The sequence below is a fragment of the Tamandua tetradactyla genome, chromosome 3, assembly GCF_023851605.1.
Source record: "Tamandua tetradactyla isolate mTamTet1 chromosome 3, mTamTet1.pri, whole genome shotgun sequence".
In the NCBI taxonomy this organism is placed as follows: domain Eukaryota; kingdom Metazoa; phylum Chordata; class Mammalia; order Pilosa; family Myrmecophagidae; genus Tamandua; species Tamandua tetradactyla.
In genome coordinates, this window is record NC_135329.1 from 204,592,670 (window position 1) to 204,613,907 (window position 21,238).

The 21,238-nt window shown below is 38.2% G+C and overlaps 1 long non-coding RNA gene across 1 annotated transcript in view; it reads right to left on the reverse strand.

Annotated features, from left to right (window-relative positions):
• The window catches only part of LOC143676614 (uncharacterized), a 39,039-nt gene extending 18,133 nt beyond the window's left edge, over positions 1-20,906 (reverse strand). The window contains exons 1-3 of the long non-coding RNA XR_013172222.1: positions 20,850-20,906; positions 1,717-1,827; positions 1,158-1,260 (exon numbers count right to left, since the gene is read on the reverse strand). This is a non-coding gene — a long non-coding RNA (uncharacterized LOC143676614). The remainder of the gene's footprint in view (positions 1-1,157; positions 1,261-1,716; positions 1,828-20,849) is intronic.
• Between the last annotated feature and the right edge of the window lie 332 nt (positions 20,907-21,238).

The window sequence follows — 21,238 nt, forward strand, 5'->3', positions numbered from 1 at the left end:
TTGAAGTGTAATAACACATCAGTGTATAATTCTTTCTTTCACTGCGTGTTTCCTTGAAAGATTTTAGCTATTCCAAGAGAACATCAAATTGAGGGACATTTTGGTTAAGGACATTTTAATCGTATAGCCTTTTTTTTTTCCTCTATAAAGAAGATGGATGACAGGAGTTAAATGATAAACACTAGCATTTCATTTGACAAAATATTTAACTTCAGCAAAAGCAAACAAAGAAGAGTAAAATAATGGTAGTTATTTAAAGCCGGGCATATGAGATTCTTGTCAATCCAGATAATGATGCATCCTCCTTCCTCGTGTGGCTGTAGATTGATTGTCACACAAACAGATGTCCAGCACAATCAGAATTTATTCTGAAGCTGAGGGGCTGCCTCATTTCCCCTTTCTCTATTGCAGTGATTAAAAAGAGCCTGGATTTTGGAGTCAGAACATCCTGAACTCAGCTTCCCTAGTTAAAACGGTGCTTCCTCAGGTAAATGAGTAACAATAACAAAAATAATAGCTTACATTGATTGAATACTTACCTTTATCAACCTTTATAATAAACACTTTAAATGCAATCTTGGTACTCTTCATCATGATATTATACACTCTTCCTTTTAAATATGAACACTCAGAGGGCTTGCAAAAAACTTGCCCAAGGGTATACAGTTTGTAAGTAGCAGAATGGCGTATTTAGCAACTTCTCTGATAACCTTATGAATGTAGGATACCATCCATCCAGGGAGAAGCTCTGCAAGCGAGGAAGAGACCTCCATTTAAGGGACAAGCAGGAATCTGAGGTCGAGGGAAGCCAAAGCTTAGCAAGCCACACAATGAAGCAGATTTGTTCGTGGTCCCATCACACACATGATCCTAATTTTAAGGCCAAGTTTGCAGTGGCCTGACACTCTTCTGCCATGCAAAGTCAGAACCCAAAGTGGAGTTGCCTAAGCCTAGAGACCCATGGAAAGGCAGGTGCACCTGTCCAGGGAAGACACAGGAGGACAGTTTGTAAGTGGATTCAGAAAACAGGCATATCTTCCCTCAATACTTAAGTACTATTAACTATGTTTGACTAAATCCCAATATAGAGAAAATTTTAAAACACAGAAGAAAATATTTGCTTCCTAGAAAATAATTAGCCCATAGTAAAGGGAGACCTGGTCTCCAAGTGGCTCAGTCTTTCTGTCTTCCATTGCTGGGCCAATGCAAATGGTCTCTGAGTACAGGATCTTGCATTTTTCATGCTGTCATGTTGTTCATCTGAAAAGCATGCATCAACTTTTACTGTGTGTAAAATTCATCTCTTATAACTATCAAATACTCAGAGTCCTGAGACCAATTCTCAAAGTTTCTGATTGAATACATCTGGGTAAAGATCTAGAGAACTGCACCTAGACCACACAGACCCCACACAGACCCCACTTCCTGGGGACAAAAGCCAGTCCTGGGGACAAATGCCTCTGCCTCTTGCTGGTGAAATGCACACAGGCATTCACATGCAGACTCGCATTGGCACCTTGAAAACTCCAGTTTCCCTGCCTTTTGGGAAACTATCCCATCCCTTTCTATTCCTTGGATTAAACCATTTCAATTTCTCTTAGTCAATGGCTTTTTTTCTTAGAGCAACATTCTGAAGGGAGGCTGTGGTAGATGGAATCATGTGGCCCACAACGACATGTTCAAGTCTGAAGTTCGGTTCTGTGGGTGTGGACTCACTTGTAAATGGGGTTTTTGAAGACGCTCAGGCCAAGCTGAGTCAGTGTGGGCCTTTATCCAATAAAGCAGAGGTCCTCACCAGCAGAGGAAATCCGGGAGCAGGAGTAGAAGCTAGAGCAGGAGAAAGGAAACAGATCACCATGTCACAGAGACAGAGGTCGAGTTACACACTGCCGTCCAGCCATCACCAGAATGCTACAGACCTTGGAGAAGGTGTGATCTTAACAAGACCTTGAGGTTGGACTTCTGGCCTCCAAAACTGTGGCACAACAAATTCTTGTTGTTTAAGCCAACCAGTTGAGGGTGTTTGTTGTAGCAACCCTGGCAAAGACAGGGCCATAGTTCCAGGGCCTGACAACTTCTGTTTGGCTCAACAATACAAGATTTGCTGCCCTCCTGAAAGAAGGCATTCCAGAGCTCAGAATACCAAACCTGGCACTTGGTGGGAAAGGGGAGGAGGCTACTTTGTATTTCTTCCCAGGCTCTAACAACAGAAATTGCAGAGCACACCAGAAAGAGGGAAAGAATGAAGGCAGGCACCCTAGTGAGATCCACGGGGCAATGGGCAGTCCCCCATGAGGTACTTAGTCTCTTGACACTGGGTAAGATTTATGTCAATCCCATTAATGAAGGACTAACCATGGAAGCAATGGAGACTTTGGGGCTATCTGTAGAAAATGTCCCTCTGTATTCCAAACCTTAGTTATATTGGCAAGAGGTGGAGGACAATTTTAAAAGAAAAAAGAAACCTTTCTACATTCAAGGAACAAACAACCTATGGAATGACCAACAGTGGTGGCTGAATGTTGGCTACCCCAAAAGAACCTGTGAATACTACTTTATGTGGTAAAAGAGAAAATATTACCTTCCATGCAGAAGATGTGCTTAATTAAGGATTTTGTGAGAAGGTACTTAAGGATTATCCAGATGGGCCCTAAATCCAATGAGGCAGAGGGATGGACACAGAGAGGAGAAGGTGCTGTGAAGACACAGGGAGAGATTAGAATGTGCAGTCACACATGCAGGAATGCTGAAACAGCCACCAGAAGCTGGAAAAGGCAAGGAACATATTCTTCTCTGGATCCTCCGGAATTTTTGCCCAGTGAAACCCATTTTAGATTTCTGACATCCAGAAATGTAAGTTAATACATTTAGGTTGTTTAAGCCATTCCATCTGTGCTAATTTATTACAGCAGCAATGGAAATTAATACACCAACTGCAGGGAAGTTACAGTCTTGGAAATGCAGTCCCAAACACCTGGCAGTTTTCAAATCTTAGCTCATCCACAAACTAGTTATAGAAAGAGGATAATAATATTTACCTCCTAGGGTTGTTGCAAAGACCACATAAGATAATCTGGAAAGTATTAAATAGCAGACAGCTATTAAATAATAGCTACAAATGTGAGTCTTGGTTGCCAAATATTGCCAATCAGAAAGGCTCCCTACATCTCTACAGGCTTCCTATTCCCTAAAGGTATTATTTGTAGTTCAGAGTAATCTTACAGGAAACAAAAATGTATTGGGACTTTGTTCCCATAGCTATGCCAGCCAGAATGCCTTGGGCTGCATTGTGTCAAAAAGTTAATGACATCTCAAGTCACCTGCTTGAGGTGCCCCTTTGGCTCTTCAAAAAACTAAAGGCAAATATGCTATTTGGCCCAAAAGAATGTAGAAGACTCAGATGTTTATGCAAAGTGATGGAAGAAGCAGAATAAGCAGGCTAAGATATAAGCAAAAAACAATATTAAAGAATTATTACTCTGTGACTTGCTTCCTTAAATATTGTTTCTTTTGGCGATCGAGTATGTGGAGCTGGGCTGAAAGGAGGGTGAGTTCTGTAAAATCTGATCAATATAAAGTGCATGCATTCTTGTCTCCAAAAAAAAATATTGTCATTTGTTTCTGTAGTTCTCATCTTATCAGGAAATAAATAATATTTCAACTACTTTATAAGGGCCATTATTTTGTAGGTTTCTAATATATTTCAGATATCTTAGTGAGAATTTGCCTGGCTCTCTTTTGTATTTAAAGAAGGTCCAACAATCTCCTGGAACAGCGTCCTAAATTCCAAGCGCTGGAAATGCAAGCCAGAGGTACAAGTCTACTCAGTGTCCTACACTGACTGGCCATTTCCCTTCTTCCCCACTGCTCTGCCCTAGAAAGACCCAAACAACCCTTCTCCAGACCCTAGAACCCACACTAACCTTAGAGAATGGAGATGTAAGTACTGCCTGGATAAGAGCTCCTCAGCTAGCTTTTCATTAGCTTTGTTATCTATCCCCCTCTGACTTTATTAGTTAATTAATTTATTTTGAAATTGCATTTTCTAGTCTCTGCTTTGTTTTCTTCTAACTGGATTCCTATTTGGCATTCAACTGTAATGGCTGAAGTTTTTTTTCTTTCTGTATCTCAGTTTCTGGCTTGTTTCTATGTTCAGTAATCTGGATTCCCTGAGATCCAGTCCCAGAACAGGGCAGCATTCTTATTGCTGTGTAACATTTTCACATATTCCAGGATAAGGTGGTAGATATTCTTGGGGTGGGGAGGGGATTATTCACCTACTACAGTCCACCTTCTGGCCCCCAATGATTCATGTCCATCCACATACAAAATATATTCATCATGTCACAAGGTCTCCAAAAGTCTCAACCAACTACAGCATCAACTCAAGTACAAAATCTTGTCTAAGTCTCAAGTAATAATCTGCCCTTTGACCCCAAGGCACCATTATTTGGATTCAAGACTCTCCCATCTGAGTCATCCTTCATTTCATGAGTAGAACATATTTGCTGCTGAATCATTTCATCAGCCTGTCCCCTGCCTGTACAATTGTGGGAGTCTCACAGCCTTATTTCCCTTGCAGTCAAGTTGATTAAGTTTCTGTTTGAATACCACCTTCAAAGATTTTGTGTGTTTCCTGTGTATATATCATGAATTCACTCCATTACACAAGAGGTTCTTCTGAAAATCTTTCCTGGAAAATTGCATCTCCATTCCTGGCTTCAGCTGAGAGGGATGAGGGGATCCTGAACTTTTCAGAGCCCTCAGTATGACTAAAAACTTTGATCTTTTAGTCCAGAGGAAATAACAAAAGGCTGTCCCCCCACACTCTTGGGTTTCTCTATAGATCCTACTTTCTTGAGTGAGTCTTCTAATTTTAGCATTGTTTGCAATCTACGTAGCCTGAGAATCTCCAAAATCAAGATCTGGTTTCTTTTTGTTTAACAATTCCTCTTTTCCATCATTTTCTTTCCTGTTGCATTTTACTATTAGCAGCAGGAAGAAATCAGGTTATAGCTTCAACACTTTCCTTGAAAACAGCCTCATCTAGATGTACTAGAAGCTCTGCTTTCCATATGAATAGAGAACAGAATGCAGCTAACCTTTCTGCCATGTTATTAACAAGGGTTCCCTTTCCTCCAGTTTATAAGAACATGTTTCTCATTTCCACCTGAGGCTTCACCAGTAGTATTTTAAATATCCCTGTTTCTATTACCAGGCTGTTCAAGGCAATCTAGGACTTTTCCATCATATCCTCAATATTCTTTCAGCCTCTCCCCATTACCCAATTCCAAGAATACTTCCACATTTTTAGGTATTTGTTACAATGGCACCAAATTTCCAGGCACCTAAAGTCAGCTTTAGTTTCCTATTGCTGCAATAAAAAATTCACAGATTCCAGGAAATAGGATGTGGAAACCTTTGGAAGGTCAATTATTTTACTTCCACATTAGGGAAGGTTCAAAAAATCTCCTGGTAGATATTTTTGATCCTGACTGCCCACCTCTCTAGTATTTATGCCTAAGTGACCCCCATTAGTCTTTCTACATTTCTGGGTTGACAGGTTTCCCTATTTTGTTTTATACTAAGTCACTGTTATGGAACATGCTGAAATGCAAACTATTATAACTCTGTTGGGATAAGAGAAAGCAACATTTTTGGATGCAAGCACCCATTGGAAGGTTAAGAGAGTTGGAAGCATTTATCAACTGAAAAGTGCTTCCATTTTATTTAACTAATTAAATCCAAATAGTAGGTGTTTGGATATGAAATATTTCAAAGTGATGAGAATGTCCAAGTAGTTGAGTGTGTTTCGTATACTGCTGTGGGGGATTTGAATAGCAAATCTCATAGAACATGGTCTATGAGAAGTTAAGATAGTCAAGGAATATGGAAGGAGAGTTCAGCTAGTATGAGCAGAGTTGGAAGAATTGACAAAAGCCAAACCTTTTTGCTCCCAAATATGTTTGAGTGTGTCTTTCTCACTCCCCTCTTTCTTACAAGGTAAGATCATATTTGCTAGTCATTTTCATAGGGAGCTCAGGAAGCTCTGCAAATGATGCTCCCTGAAAACATCCTCATAAAAAAAGTAGAATTGGACAAGGGCTTAATGAGATGATTCTCATATATCCTCAATGAGCTTAATGACAAAATACTCATACACCCTCAATTTTCCAGGAAAGTGTCATTTACATGTATTTTCTTGGTATAATTACTGGTAGTTTCCCCTCTATTGACTCTTTAAAATTTCTCTAGTCAATGATAAATTACGTGGTCAAATGACTTACAGTTCAGTAAATCTAATGACAACTTGTATACTTCAGTCTCCTTCAAGTTATCCACAAATGTATGTAAATATACAATCACTGGAAATCATAGGAAACTCACAACCCTCACAACCCATCTACTGCCAAAACAGTGCATTCCATTATGGTTCCAATCTCCCATTTAAAATTCTCTGCATGTTGGGACAAAGTCAATCTCCATTGGCTCTACTTTTCACTTTCAGGCCCATTCTAAACAAATGTGATCAGTTCACCAAATATTTGGGAATAAATCAAAGTTCCTCCTGAATCGTTTCTTTGCCAGGTGTGCTGGTTTGAAAGGATGTATGTACCCTAGAAAAGCCATGTTTTAATCCTAATCCCATTTTATAAATCCAGCAGTTTCTTCTAATCCTTATTCGGTATTGTATGTTTGAATCTGTAATTAGATCATGTCCCTGGAAATGTGACTCAATCAGGACTGGTTGTTAAGCTGGATTAGGTGGAAACATGTCTTCATCCATTTGGGCGGGTCTTGATTAGTTTACTGGAATCCTATAAAAGAGGAAATACTTTGGAGAAAGCTAGGGATTCTGAGAGAGCAGAAGAACATAGCCACGAAAAGCAGAGAGTCCACCAGCCAGCTATCTTTGGAAATGAAAATGGAAAACACCTCCCAGGGAGCTTTATGAAAGGAAGCCAGGAGAGAAAACTAGCAGATGATGCCATTTTGCTACACGCCTTTCCAGATGTGAGAGAAACTCTGACCCTGTTCACCATGTGCCTTCTCACTTGACAGAGAAACCCTGAACTTCACTGGCCTTCTTGAACCAAGATATCTTTCCTTGGATGCCTTAGATTGGGCATTTCTATAGACTTGTTTAATTGGGACATTTCCTCAATGTTAGAACTGTAAACTAGCAACTTATTAAATTCCCTTTTTAAAAACCACTCCGTTTCTGGTATATTGCATTCCAGCAGCTAGGAAACTAGAATACTAGGCTAATCCTTCCCATTTCCTTCATCAATTGTCATGTCATTTGTTCATTTCTCATCTCCTATGTTTTAGTTCCATTGCTTTCAGCTTCTGATTCCAGTGGCTTTCTCTCTGTGTCCTGTGTCTCCAGGACAAAAACTGGATTTCATCTCTTAGCTTCTTTTGGCCCCCTCCTGACTCTTTCATTTCTTGTGAGTCCTTACTTAACATCTCCTGGGGCATTTTTGTCTGAGCTTTCTACAACGTTTTTTGGTTTCATCTCTCTCATAAACAACTCCAATAAGCAGATTAAGACCCATCTTGAATGGACAGGGTTACATTTCCATAGGAACAACCCAACAATAGGTCTGCTCCAACATGATCAGATTTTAAAACATGGCTTTTCTGGGGTACATGACAGTTCACACCAGCACATTCCATCCTCTGGACCCCAAGAGGACATATTCTTTACATGTACAAAATACTTTCATTCCATCACAATATCACAAAAACCTTAAACCATTTCAGTAACAATACAAATACAATACAAAGTTAAAAACAGTACAAAGTCTCATCAAAATTAGCTACAAGCCTGGTGTGTCCTAAAGCAAAATTCTCCTCTGGCTGTGGACCTCTGAAACTCAGAAGAAGTTATCTGCTTCCAATATACAAAGGAGAGACAGTCATAGGATAAACATACCCATTTCCATAGGGAGAAATTGGAAAGAAAACAGGGGTCAAAGGACCCAAACAGTTCCTAAAATCTGCAGTGCAAACTCCATTAGATTTCAAAGTCAGGGCTTGAGAGAGTGCAAGTCTCACCCTTTCCAAGGACTTACACAGTGGCCCTGCTCTCTCAAAACACTAGGGTGAAGGTTGCAACATTGGAGAGCATTAGGGAGACCCCCTTGTTCTCAGCCCAACCTCTTCAAGCATCTGGGTGGCACCTGGACTCTCTGCAATCTCCAGGTCACACACTCAACTCCTTCAGAACAATGGGGTAGTGGGTGACCAGGCTCTCCCCAATCCCCAGGGAATGTGTTCCACCCTCTCTGAGGCCTGGGGTTTAGCACTCTTTCAGAACAACAGGGCAGCCAAGATCCCCTCAATACCCCAAGAATCTGAGAGATAGGGAGTGGTAACACTCCTGCTGAACATTGAGACACAAGGCCCATCATCTGCTTTTGGGGCAAACCCACCCCTTCCATGTGCACTAGTGGGTCCATTGTCCTGGCCCAAGATTTCTTGGCTCTAGACCTTAGCTTCCCTGGTTTTGCCTTTGAAGTTATTTTTCCTTCATTTTGTCCCTTTTCTGTCCTTTTTAGTCCAAACTGGCAGTGGATCCATTCATATGGATCTCCAAGAAAATTGTTGGTTTGGCATGCAGCATTCCAGGGTCAAAACCATCAGACAATAAGACTTTCCACAAATCCCTTCTGGATAACTCCAATTCCAATCCTGACTTTGCTGAAATGGCTGAATGTTTTTATGTTTGGTTAAATCCTCATGTGGGGCCCTATTCTTTGGGAATTCATTTTCTAAAAGCTCAGAATTTTACAAACCATCAATTCTGTTTTTTTTATTCCCAAGACTTCAGTTCTCAGCTTATCCCTTTCTTCCCACATTTTACTGTAAGCTACAAGGAGAAGCCAGACTGCATTTTTCATATTTAGTTTAGAAATTTCTTCAGCTAGATATCCAAGTTTTGTCACTTTCAAATTCTGCCTTCCATTCAGCACCAATACTCAATTTTGCCAAATTCTCTGCCACTTTAAAGCAGGGCCACCTTACTTCCAGTTTGCAATGACACATTCATCATTTTGTTCAAGGCCTCATTGGAAGTATCTTTAGAGTCCAATTTCTACCAACAGTCTCTTCCAAGCCAAGATCTTTTTGACCAAACTACTTCTAATTCTTCCAGAATCTTCCCCTTGTCCATATATAAAGCCATTTCAGCATTTTTAGTATTTACAAATCAAACCAGCCCACTACCCTGGTACCCAAATCTATTTCCATTCCATTGCTCTCAGATTCTGATTCCAATGGCTTTTTCTGTGCCCTGTGGGTCTTCTTATAGCTTCTCTAGGACAAAAATTAGATTTCACCTCTTAGCTTCCTTTGGATCTCTCCTGGCCCTTTCAGTTTCTGTGGGTCCTTGCTTAGCATCTCCTAGGACATTTCTGTCTGTGCTTTCTGTGTCCTTTCTTGGTTTCATCTCCCTCATAAAAGACTCCAGGCAGTGGATTAAGACCCACCTTGAATGGGCAGTCACATCTCCATGAAAATAATGAAATCATAGGGTCCCACCCAACAGTAGGTCTGCCCCCACAAAATTGGATTAAAAGAATATGGCTTTTCTGGGGTACATCACAGTTTCAAACCAACAATGTTGTAATGATACAGACAACTCATAACCAGAAAAATTATAGCTTGTCAAGGTTTCTTTCTCATATTTATACTAAAAGCACTAGTGTTTACCATAAAAATATTCTTCACTCATGGCCTTATCAGCATTAAATTAAAAGTTATATCTTTATTGTTGCAGATAAAATGCCTACTTTGATGGAATTCAGGACCACCTCTTTTCTCTCACACTCCCCTAATGCAAGCTAGATATATTATGTCTTCTTAATTAGATGGAAGACAGCGAGGTTTCCAAGTAAACTTAAATGCACAGTTTTTAAGTCAATTCTTCAACCAGTATAAAATTATGGAATTTATTTCATTTTGGATTTAAGGGAAACATCTTACAGGTATATTGCAGAATTTTATCTAATTAAAGCCAATCTGTTATTTCTCCATCAATATTCTCTTGGATCCAGATCCTGAAATCCTACAAATTTATGATCCTTGACAGTTTCCTGGCATGCATATTTGAAAAGCACGCCTTCTATTTCCTTGTAATATTCTGTGTAGAAAAATGTGTGCTGTTGAGACTAAATGGCTGAGAAAGAGGAAAATGAAAATAAAATTTTCAGATTTAGAGCATGCCAGGTTCCTTTCGGGCTGGGATGAAGTTTTCATGTAAGAATGAACATATTTTCTCCAATCTTTCACACATGTTTTCTGATATGGGAATAATTCTCTCTTTATCCATGTCTACTACACAGTCTCTCCAGCAAAATGGCTAAGTGGTGAATCAATCATAAAAGATTCAAGAGAAGTTGGTATTTTAACTTAAGCACAGCCAGGTAGGTATATACCTTTTGATGAAAGATTTGACAGCAAGAATATTTAGGAACTTGTGTACTATGGATTTGAGAAAGTCTTTTTTTTTAACTTTCAATTGAATCAATGAAATCAATTTGTTAGACAGCTTTTATATTCAAGATTATATTCTAGCATTCTGCTTTTCTTTACTTTGCTTACGAAGACACAGGCATGGCATAATATGGCAGAAAATAAGATTGGAAAAACTCCAGGTTTTAATTGCATCATTCACTCACAGGTTTCTTCAACAAAGAAACTTTTTCTTGGTGGGGATGGGGTGGGAGTGGACAGGCTGGCCATTTGTCAGACTGATGAAAGTGAAAAATGACTAAGACTTAAGACATGATCCTTAATTTAAGGGAGCTCATTTTCTGTCAGTGGAGGCAAGTACATAAGCAAACTGTAACACAATAGAGACCACTTTTAGCTTCTACTGGGAATTATATCACATCAGAAATGACTATTTTTATTTCATAGTCTCAGAGATGACTGGGACTAGAAGTTGTCACAAAAATTGCCTCCCTCCTCCATTCCTGTTAGACTCAATGACACAACCTCTTCCTTGAAAACTAACTTTAGCATCTACTATCACTCAATTTCCAGAAATGCACTCTTAAATTTAGAGTCATTTTCTCAATAGGGGTTGTCTGGGTCTTCACGACACCAAAGAAATGACATGAAAAATACCGTCATTTAACTGTTTTGGTTTCAAGATCTATATTAGTTACATTTAGAAATATTTAAACTATTTTTAAACTTTAGAAGAATGATAAAATTAAAGGAAAGCTAAACCCTTTGTCAAAATAGAAATGAATATTTGAGAGAGAGGAAAATATGATTTATCATGCTGGATGGATTCCAATCTCACATCACGTTTCTGGCAATGAGAGAAATTTTGCCAGGGACTATCATTGCCCTCTGGATGCACAAAAACAGCAGTGCTACCACCCTTTATTTGAGAGTGCTCCACGAAATTGAGAATCAACATTCTGATATTTAGACAGGTTCTTTCTTCACCTGTTGGCATAGTCACCTTGTTTAGAAGGTTACGGTTGAGAAACATTTCTGCAAACTAAATACAATTTTCTCACAGGGCGATGTTAGCCCATTTCCTCTGGTCTGTCCACAGTAAAGTTAAGAAATACACTACAATTAAAAATTGAAAATCATTGCCCTTCATCTTCTCAGCTCTATCCTACAACCATGAACATTGTTCCTTCCAGTAATGCTATTACTCCTACTATTAGTACAAGGACTGTTGTTACTCTTTTTACTCTTTACTACTATTTCCATTTCTCTTATTCGTCAGGATACTAATCACAGTTAACACTGAACAATTAGTGTGTGCCCAGCATGCATCTAAGCATTTAACATGCACTAGCTCATTCAGTTTTCACAATAACTTCATAAAGTGGAAGTTAAAATAACCTCCATTACCTAGTTGTAAAAAAAAAGAGGCACAAAGAGGTTGCGCTGACTCGTCCAAATTCCAAAGCTCCAGAAGCAACATTTTCACCCATCTTGGCATGCTATGCGTGGTTGAATCTTCAACTATACCAACTAACAAATGTTAGTATCTATTAAAGCTCTTAATTTTGTTTTAAAAATGTGTTTTTAATAAACTGTTAGATATTTTCAGAATGGGCTATTCATACAGATTATGTTACAGATCATTTTAGAAATTGTCTTACCAGTCAAAAAACATTGTTGAGCTTTTTGTTGAATGTTTGCCTCAAAGTCGTTTGAGCAACATCTAACTTTTACTTTTTGTATATTTGAGTTTTAGCTCCAGAAATATATAATTAACCAACAAGCTACCAACATACTATTGTTAATATTCTGAACTTCTAAGTAAATTTAAAAGATTTGTCATTTTTTTTAAATTTTGGCATGGATAGGTATACCTATATATGCACATAGATTTGTACTGTATATATATGTATACATGTGTAGTAAGATAGAGATACAGAGAGATAAAAAGAATAAGTTACTGCTTCATGAGGAAGGTAAGTATGTAAACATATAATACAGATTAGATCAGCAACCAGTGATGACTACCTGAAAACCTAACTTTTGTTTTGTCTCTCTAGCATTAATAGCCATTTTCTTGAGGATAGGTGTATTAGTTATGATTCTCTCGAGAAACAGAATCAGCAGAGAACACTTGCAAATATAAAATTTATAAAAGTGTCTCACATGACCATGGAAATGCAGAGTCCAAAATCTGCAGGGCAGGCTGTGAAGCCAGCGATTCTGATGGAAGATCTGGAGGAACTCCACAGGAAAGGCTTATCAGTCGAAGCAGGAAGAGAGCCTGTCTCCTCTGAATCTTCCTTAAAAGGCTTCCAGTGATTAGATTAAGCATCACTCATTGCAGAAGACACGCCCCTTGGCTGATTACAAATGGAATCAGCTGTGGATGCAGCTGACGTGATCATGATCTAATTCTATGAAATATCCTCATTGCAACAGACAGGCCAGCACTTGCCCAACCAGACAAACAGGTACCACCACTTGGTCAAGTTGACACATGAACCTGACCATGACAATAGGTACCACATCTTTCCTGTCATGATTCTAACACATAATTAGTTCTTGGAATATAATAGTAGTCTATAAAAATGTATTGTGTTGAATGAGTCATCAAATAGATTATCTTTTGTTTGCTGTTGTTCGTGTGTCACGTATCTTGATGTTACATAAAAGATATGATAAGCAAGTTTCAGAGAATAAATAGCAGTTGCCGCACATAAATGAGTGTTCACTTTGATACCTGGAAAGGAGAAAAGCAATCTGAGCTTCCCCCAAAAAGTACACAGTATTAAGAATTTATGAATGAAAATCATGGTCCCCATATACAGCTAATGGATATCCACTTTAAAACCATGTATTCTGGTAAATATTCTGATCGATTTAACTGTAACTAGAAAGCCAGAAAGGCCACATTTCTGATAATCAAAAGTAATAAATTTAGTTGGAAGAAAATCACAAGTTTTTATTCTCTACTTGATTTCTTTACCTGCCTGGGGAGATACGATCTCCTTGTAACATTGACCACCAAACAAGAATGAAATGAGGAATATTTTTTATTGCATGTACTTTTAGAGATAGACCTATATTTAACTCATATGATTTGGGAACTTTGATACGGCAACTCTAGTGCCAGGAGTTTTGAAGACAAATCATCTATCCATTGGCTTTGCAATAGATCTCTGAAAGTAGAACTATGGAAGAGGAAGTGAAGTTGAAGAATAGAGCAAATATATTTTGACATGAAATATTTAACCCATTCAGGTTAATTTCTCACCATCTTCTAGATGGATAAGACTGCAAAGCAGAGCTTCACTTTCTAAAAAACTTACAACAATAAATTAATGCTGGAAACAAATGTAGTCTTCAGACTCTGCAGTTGTCCACAGCATCAATGGCTCAAAAACCACATAAAAAACAAGACAATGGGTTTAAGGCAAAAGCAATTTTCAATTTTTACCTAAACATTAAAAAAAAAAAAAACTCTAAAATCAAAACTAACTATTCAGATTTTATGCTATTTAATAGTGGATCAAAGGAATTTCTCATCAAATAACACACTCTTTATAGACCTTTATAGACTTGGGAAAAAATATTACCATAGAACACAGAAAATATGCAATTATTTTGGTGTTTGGTCTGGAAACTCAGAACTTTAAATTGGGCTGCTACTGTTGTAGACTTGGGAAGCAAAAGGAGAAGCAAAGAGAGAAGATGTGTCCATTTTGCCTTTTGGAGATAATTTTTGCCTGTCTTTATCTCTTCAGGTCAGGTCCAGATGTGGATACCGTGAGGTAGTGGTGTATAGTAGGACACGTGATACCCAGATTAATGTGTTCTGCATTTATTTCCTGCATGACACTATAGCTGCTGAAGCCAGGAGTATCTTGCTACCAGTCAGCTGAAAACTTCATTATTACTTAATATGATGCTAAATCTTCAGGATTATAGCCTATCCCTGAGACTAGGCATTTTATAATAAGAACTAGTTTGACGACTCTTATTGACAACTAAAATGGTTGAATGCTGTTTGCTGTGCCCTATTTTAACTTTTTCAACTTAATTATCTCACTTATTTTTCTCATCAATGCTATCAAATAGGTCTTATGATTATTATCAATTTACCATTGGAAAAACAAACAAGCAGAGACAAAGTTATGTATCTCATAAGAAATGGAGTCAAGCCACAAATCCAATATCCTGACCATGAACATTGATCCCTTACCTACAATTCTTTATTGCTTTAGATTCCAAGCTATTGTATCTTGCTAAAGTCTAAATGGCAGTGTGATGTGGTAGGCCACCATGCATGGTTTGGAAATGTAAGGGTGCTATTTTAGTTTCCTGGGCTGCTCAAACAAATATCATGAAATGGATTGGTTAAAGAATGGGAAGTTAGTTATTCACTCACAGTTTGAGGCTGGAGAAAGTTGAGATAAAGGCTTCAGTAAGGCAATGACTTCTTCCCAAGGACTGTGGTGTCCTGGGGCTGACTGCTGGCAATCACTGCTCTTTAGCTTGTCCCATGGCAAGGCACCTGGTAGCAGCTCCATGTCCCTCCCCTCTCATCCAGTTTCCCTTCATGTTCCGCTTCTTGCTTCCTGTGGCCTTCTCTCTCTGCATCTGGGTTTAGTTCTGCTTATTTTCCAAATTGTGATGTTTTCAGCTTCTCACCTGTGAGGCTTTCTCTCCCTCTCTCTGTATTTATTCTGCTTATAAAGTAATATAATTTATTACTTTATAATGCCAGTAATATAATTAGGACCCATCCTGAATGAGGTAGATCATACCTTAATTGAAGTAGCCTCATCCAAAGGTCTTGCTTACAATGGTTCCACACACGCAGGACTGAATTAAATTTAAGAACATGTTTTACTGCAGTATATACTAATCCAAACCACCACAAATATCAAGGAAGAAATTGAAGACAGAGGTTGATGTTTCCCATGCCAGGGCATAATAGAGAGCTGGCCTAGAGGTTATTTTAAAGGAGACTCTGACCAAAGCTCTTCCTGCCACTGGCAAAGTAAACCAGAATAAAGAAGCTGAAGCTAAAGGTATAATGTTTGATGTAGAAGCAGTGGGGACATCCTCAGGGAGCCCACAAATGTGAGCCACAAAATAGCTATTGGGTTTGAACATCTAAATGACAGATCGAATCTTGTTCCCCAGAAAAAAACATGTTCAAATCTTAAACCCCAAGTCCTGTGTATAAACTCATTTGTAAATAGGATCTTTGAAGATCCTATTGGTTATGATGAAGTTAAATGAATCAGGGTGGCCTTAACCTGATGTTCTTGGAGCTATATGCAGAAGAATTTGGGGCACAGTCAGGAAAAGGAAGCAGTCATATGGCAGAGGAAGAGACTGAGTTGTGGATTACCAGCAAGTCACCATCAGAATGCTACAGGCTTCAGAGAAAGTATGCCTCTGATGACACTTTGATTTTGTATTCTAGCCTCCGAACTGTGATATAATCAATTACTGACTTGGTGAGGGGAATTGATTAATTAGAAAATAGGATAAACACTTAGAAAGACTCATTTCCCTCTAATAACCTTACTTTCTTGATCAAGAAATCTATAAAATTGTCTTTTAATAAACAGTAAGAAGCAACTTAAATTTATGACATGATTAGTCCCTCCTGGAAGAGTGGTTGGCTGAGTTAACTCATGAAAAATAGGAGTAAAGAGCAAGGAGAAGGGGGCACACATGGAAATAAAATATTCTAAATATAGGAAACAGTAAGTACTAAGATGCAGACATGAGTATAGAATCCATTTGAAAAACTAAAGATACATTAGAAGCCTTCTTATATGTAAGGTAGCCTGGACTGTTAGCTAATCAGTTCATTGGAAAAAGATGTATGAAACATACATTGAAGACTTCAATTTTTCTTAGAAGTTGTAAATGTACTCATTCACCAGTCTTTGGCTCTAAGATAAAGATGTTTTTCCTGGCTACAGATATATTGGTTGGGTTAATACAGAGAGTCCATTAAATGGAGGATGGATAAGAGAGTCCCTGTACAGACAGAAGCAGAAGCCAGGATTCATATATAGAAAGTTCTCCTATCCTATACCAAGAAGATTTCATTTCACTCTGATTTTTAACAATTATGGGAGATGACAGTGAAGGGTTTTACAACAGATAATATAGTCAAAGCTTGGAATTTAAATAATAGAAAGGCTGATCTGGCTCTGGCAATGATGTTAAGAATTTATTGTAAGGGCAGTAACAAGGCTTTCATGATAAGCCAGGAAAAAGAAAAAAGGTGGAAGGTCTACAAATAAAGAATGGAGAAATGACAACTAATGCAAAAATAAAGGAGATAGAATTAGCAGGAGTTGTAAGGACATTCACTATACATGGGAATATTGAAAGAATCCTAATGCAGGGAGTATAGTATGTGGGAGATGATTTTTTTTGGATGTGTTGAGTTTGAGATAAATGACAAGATATTCAAATAGAGATCACCTATAATAGATATTATACACCATATACTAGATTTAGAGTAGCAAAATTAATTCCAAGTTTACATGCACTGGTTGTAGTGGGATTCACAATATATTGGCAGCTTGAGCCAACCCAGTTTGATTGTGTACCTGGAAGCAAGAATTTATGGTGTCAAGCTCTTTCACAATGACAACTAGTGCTGCCAGAAAAACAGTACCACTAATTAGGACATAGACCAACTTCAAGATTTTTGCTTTCTAAGAGAGGTAACCTTAATATGTGGATTAGAATGTTAGCACATACTTTAGCCATTGCCTTTGAACAATTGTCCAAAATGCTTTTCCTTAAGACGTCGATATTTTACATCCAAATAAAGAAATTATGAAGGATGCTGTTTAAATGTCAGTCTGATCTCCTGAGTAATCAATCTTTTTGAAGCAACTCACCCCCGAGTGACAAGGAACAAATGACTCACTTAAGAGGAGAAACATCTAGGTTTAGGTGTCCTGGAAGAAAACACATGTTCTGAGAAATCAGAAGCGTTAAATGTTTCTCCAAACATTGGAGACTGATTTTCCCATATCGCTCCCTTAGAAAAAGCCAAGTGTATTAGGATTCTCTAAAGAAACAAATCCAACAGTAGATATCTATAAGAATGGATTTGTAAAGGTGTCTCCATGGAATGGAAGAATCCAACATTGGTAGGGCAGGCTGTGAAGCTGGCAGCTCCGATGAAAGGTCTGGATGAACTCCACTGGAGAGGCTCACTGGCTGAAGAGGCAGTGAAAAAGTCTCTCTTCTTCCTTAACAGTCTTCAACTGATTGGATTATCTCACCAGTGGGAAACACAATTCAGTAGATCGCAGATGTGATCAGCAGCAGATGCAATGAACTGACGACGTAATACACCAGCCTTCCTGTTTAACAACAGCCACAAGATAACGATGCAGCAAGGGTCAGGCCTTGCTTGCTTGACCAAACAACTGGGCATCATCATTTGGCCATGTTAACACCAGAACCCAACCATCACACCAAGTTAATCTGATCTTGTTCAGATAGAAGAAATACAGCAACCACCAAATATATAAATCCCCTTTTTCCTCTTCCCCCAAATTTCTCATCTTTTAAGTAAAATTTCAAGCACCTCCTCCAGTCAACATTTCATTAGCTAAAAACATTGAAATTTTAAATGACTAGTTTTAAGTCAAAAGAATCTTCTAAGGATTTTTTGAGGCTTGTTTTCCTTTACTTTTATAATGTTACTGTTGGTTAACCATGAAGAATGTTCCAAAATTAATTCTGAATGTAAAATTAGAGACAAATAAATTTTTGCAATTAAGAAATGGAGCACTTTTGTATTCTCTGGCACTTTTGAAACTCTCACTGAGTTACTATTCTACTCTGTCCAATTACCAACCAATTAAGGAAGAACCTTTGGCCCAGCTGAAGTTGTTTCTATATATAAAGAAAAGAGAGCACAGGAATGAGGCCCCAATTAAATGTTTCTGCATTCTAATTCCTGTAATTATTGTTAAGGTACAGGATGGATTATAGAATGCTTTATACCTGTTTTCTGTTTTAAACAATTTTAAAAATAGAAGGCTGAGGCTGACATTCTTACAAAATACCTTCCTAAGGCATCCATAGATAAACTATAGATAAAATTATTGATAATTTTAGATAAAAATGAAAGTTGATAGTTGTTTAAAGGAAAGGTTCACTTTGTACTGTCCTAGATAAGCATAAGCAAAAGCATAAGGCCTCCTAGGAGTTCTAAATTAAATCTACAGTTCAAATCCAAACCCTCCATATCATTGCTATTTTAAGTGTGGCCAATGCACCAGTGCCTGTCCCTAACCATCTGTCCCTGTTCACTAAGGAGATAAGTACAGATATTAAGAGTAACTCTTTAGGAACTTCTGAAATAATTTGTCAGAGTGATTTTATATGGGTTGACTTGAGTAATTTTTTTCAAAGGGGGTGGCTGCCACATTGTAGGTCCTATTATTTAATTTTTCAAGAGGTTCTTTTTTCTTTTCTTCTACAAAGTCTGGGTCTGCAAAAGACTGAGAATAGAAATATGTATTTACAAATATTTTTTCAGCACAAATACGTTGAGGCTCCTTTCTCTCCTCTTGAGATGAGGGAGCTTGAATTGACCTTGGGAATGAGAGATTTTAAACACATCATCTCTCTACAGTTCTAATTTCTTGTCTTCACAATAAAGAGACAAGTCAAACAAGGGCTTAAGCAGGTGACTAGATTAGGATAAAGCTGTTTTATTTATGTGTCAACACACATGAATTGGAGTGTGCTCCCCAGTGAGTCCAGGTCCTGCCCTTTCTTAGTGTCTCACGGAGGGGATGTGTTTACTTTACATGTGCGACAACTGAAGTGTGTGAGCTTGTGACCTCCGGGCTAGACAACTGCTAAGGTTCCTTCTAGATCTAGGATTCTGATTTTATAATACATGACCTAAGATGATATGCATTGGTTCCCTGCCTAAGAAAACTTGACCCCACAGAGTAACTCTGGAAGTTCTAGTTCTACATTTCCCAAGTGGGAATGGGTTTTGAGCAGTCAGTACTCAAGGCTCCTACCCATACAGTAACAAGAAAAGGTTCATCTGAGTATGGTTTGTGTGTTGAGAATCAGGTAAGGGTGCATTTGAGAAAAGGGGCTCACAGCATACAATTTTGAAAACGATTGATCTAAATGTTCAAATCCAGTGAAGCTTTTACTTAATCACATTGATTATGTATATATGATCCGCTATGCACTGCACATAATCAGAGCTGTCATGGAAGGCATACCAGTCCAATTCACTCCTATTTCACATATTTTAGTTTCCTAGCTGCTAAAACAAGTGCCACACAATGGGTTGGCTTAAAGAATAGGAATTTATTGGCTGATAGTTTTGAGGATAGGAGAAGTCCAAAACTGAGGTGTCAGATAGGTGATGCTTTCTCTTCAAAGGCTGTAGCATTCTGGGGTGGGTTGCCAGAGATCCTTGACCCTTGAATTTTCTGTCACATGGCCATAAACATGGCAGTGACTTCTTGTTTCTCTTCCAGGTTCTATAGACTTCTAACTTCTGGCTATTCCCCATTGTTTCTTCTTTTTTTGCATGGGTAGGCACTGGGAATCAAATCCGGGTCTCCGGCATGGCAGGCAAGAACTCTGCCTGCTGAGCCACCGTAGCCCACTCCTCCATTGTTTCTCTTTCTTTGGTATTTCCTATAAGGCTTCCAGCAATAGGATTTTGGTCCATGCTGATTCCGCTGGGCCACACCATAAGTGAAGTAATCGCATCAAAAGGTCATATTAACAAGGGTTCACACCCACAGGATTGGAGTCAGATTAAGAACATATTTTTCTGGAGTACGTAACTACAAACATACCACATCACTAAAAAGCTTTTAGCCCACAAAGATAAGCAAGCCATCCCAAGTACACATGGCTAAGGAAGGATTATGTCCCCATCTGATGGAGAGGAGGGGAAAGAGGGATGACACTCAAACTAGATATGCATCCCTTTATGGTCAAATGCTAGTTGACAGTGAGTATAATTCATCTTAGAGAAAATATAATGCACAAATAAATACAGTGGGTCTGAATTTAAAAGACAAAGTCAGTTACCTTTTGAGAGCAGTCCTTGGACAGTGTCCCTTATTTCAAGTAAGAGGAAGTCTATTTTTTTAAAAAAATATGAATCTCTTTTTTTTTACAGAGCCACCCACATATTATTTTCTTTCTACAGTTTGCCAGCTCTATGACAGTCAGAGTTTGGTGTACATAGGAGTCAAATTCAGTAAAATAATAAAATCAAAGGTAAGAAAAAAGAAGGAATGGAAAAGGTAGATAAATAGCACCATTCTAAACTTCCTATATATTTCCTTCATGTTTTCACTTACAGGTTGATTTCCACAGGGAGCTGCAATGAGTCACTGTTCCAAATTAAGGTATCATTGTGACATCACCAGCCCAAGATAGTACACTGTCCATGGTAAATGCACAATACATATTGGAGACACTGCTTTTATTTTTACAATCTGTTTTTATTCACCAGACACTTAACTCAGCAATTTACATGATTTATTGCACTCAAATATACCATGATCATATAAGGGTAGGCTTTATTTTTATCATTATATATATATGAGGAAATTGAATTACAACCAAGTTGGGTATTATGATAGGTCACAAAGCTGTTGTATAAATGTACTATAAACCATAGACAGTATATTTATAACTTGTGCTTATCTCCAGGGATGCCTGGATTTATAGTGGTAAATTTGGTCAT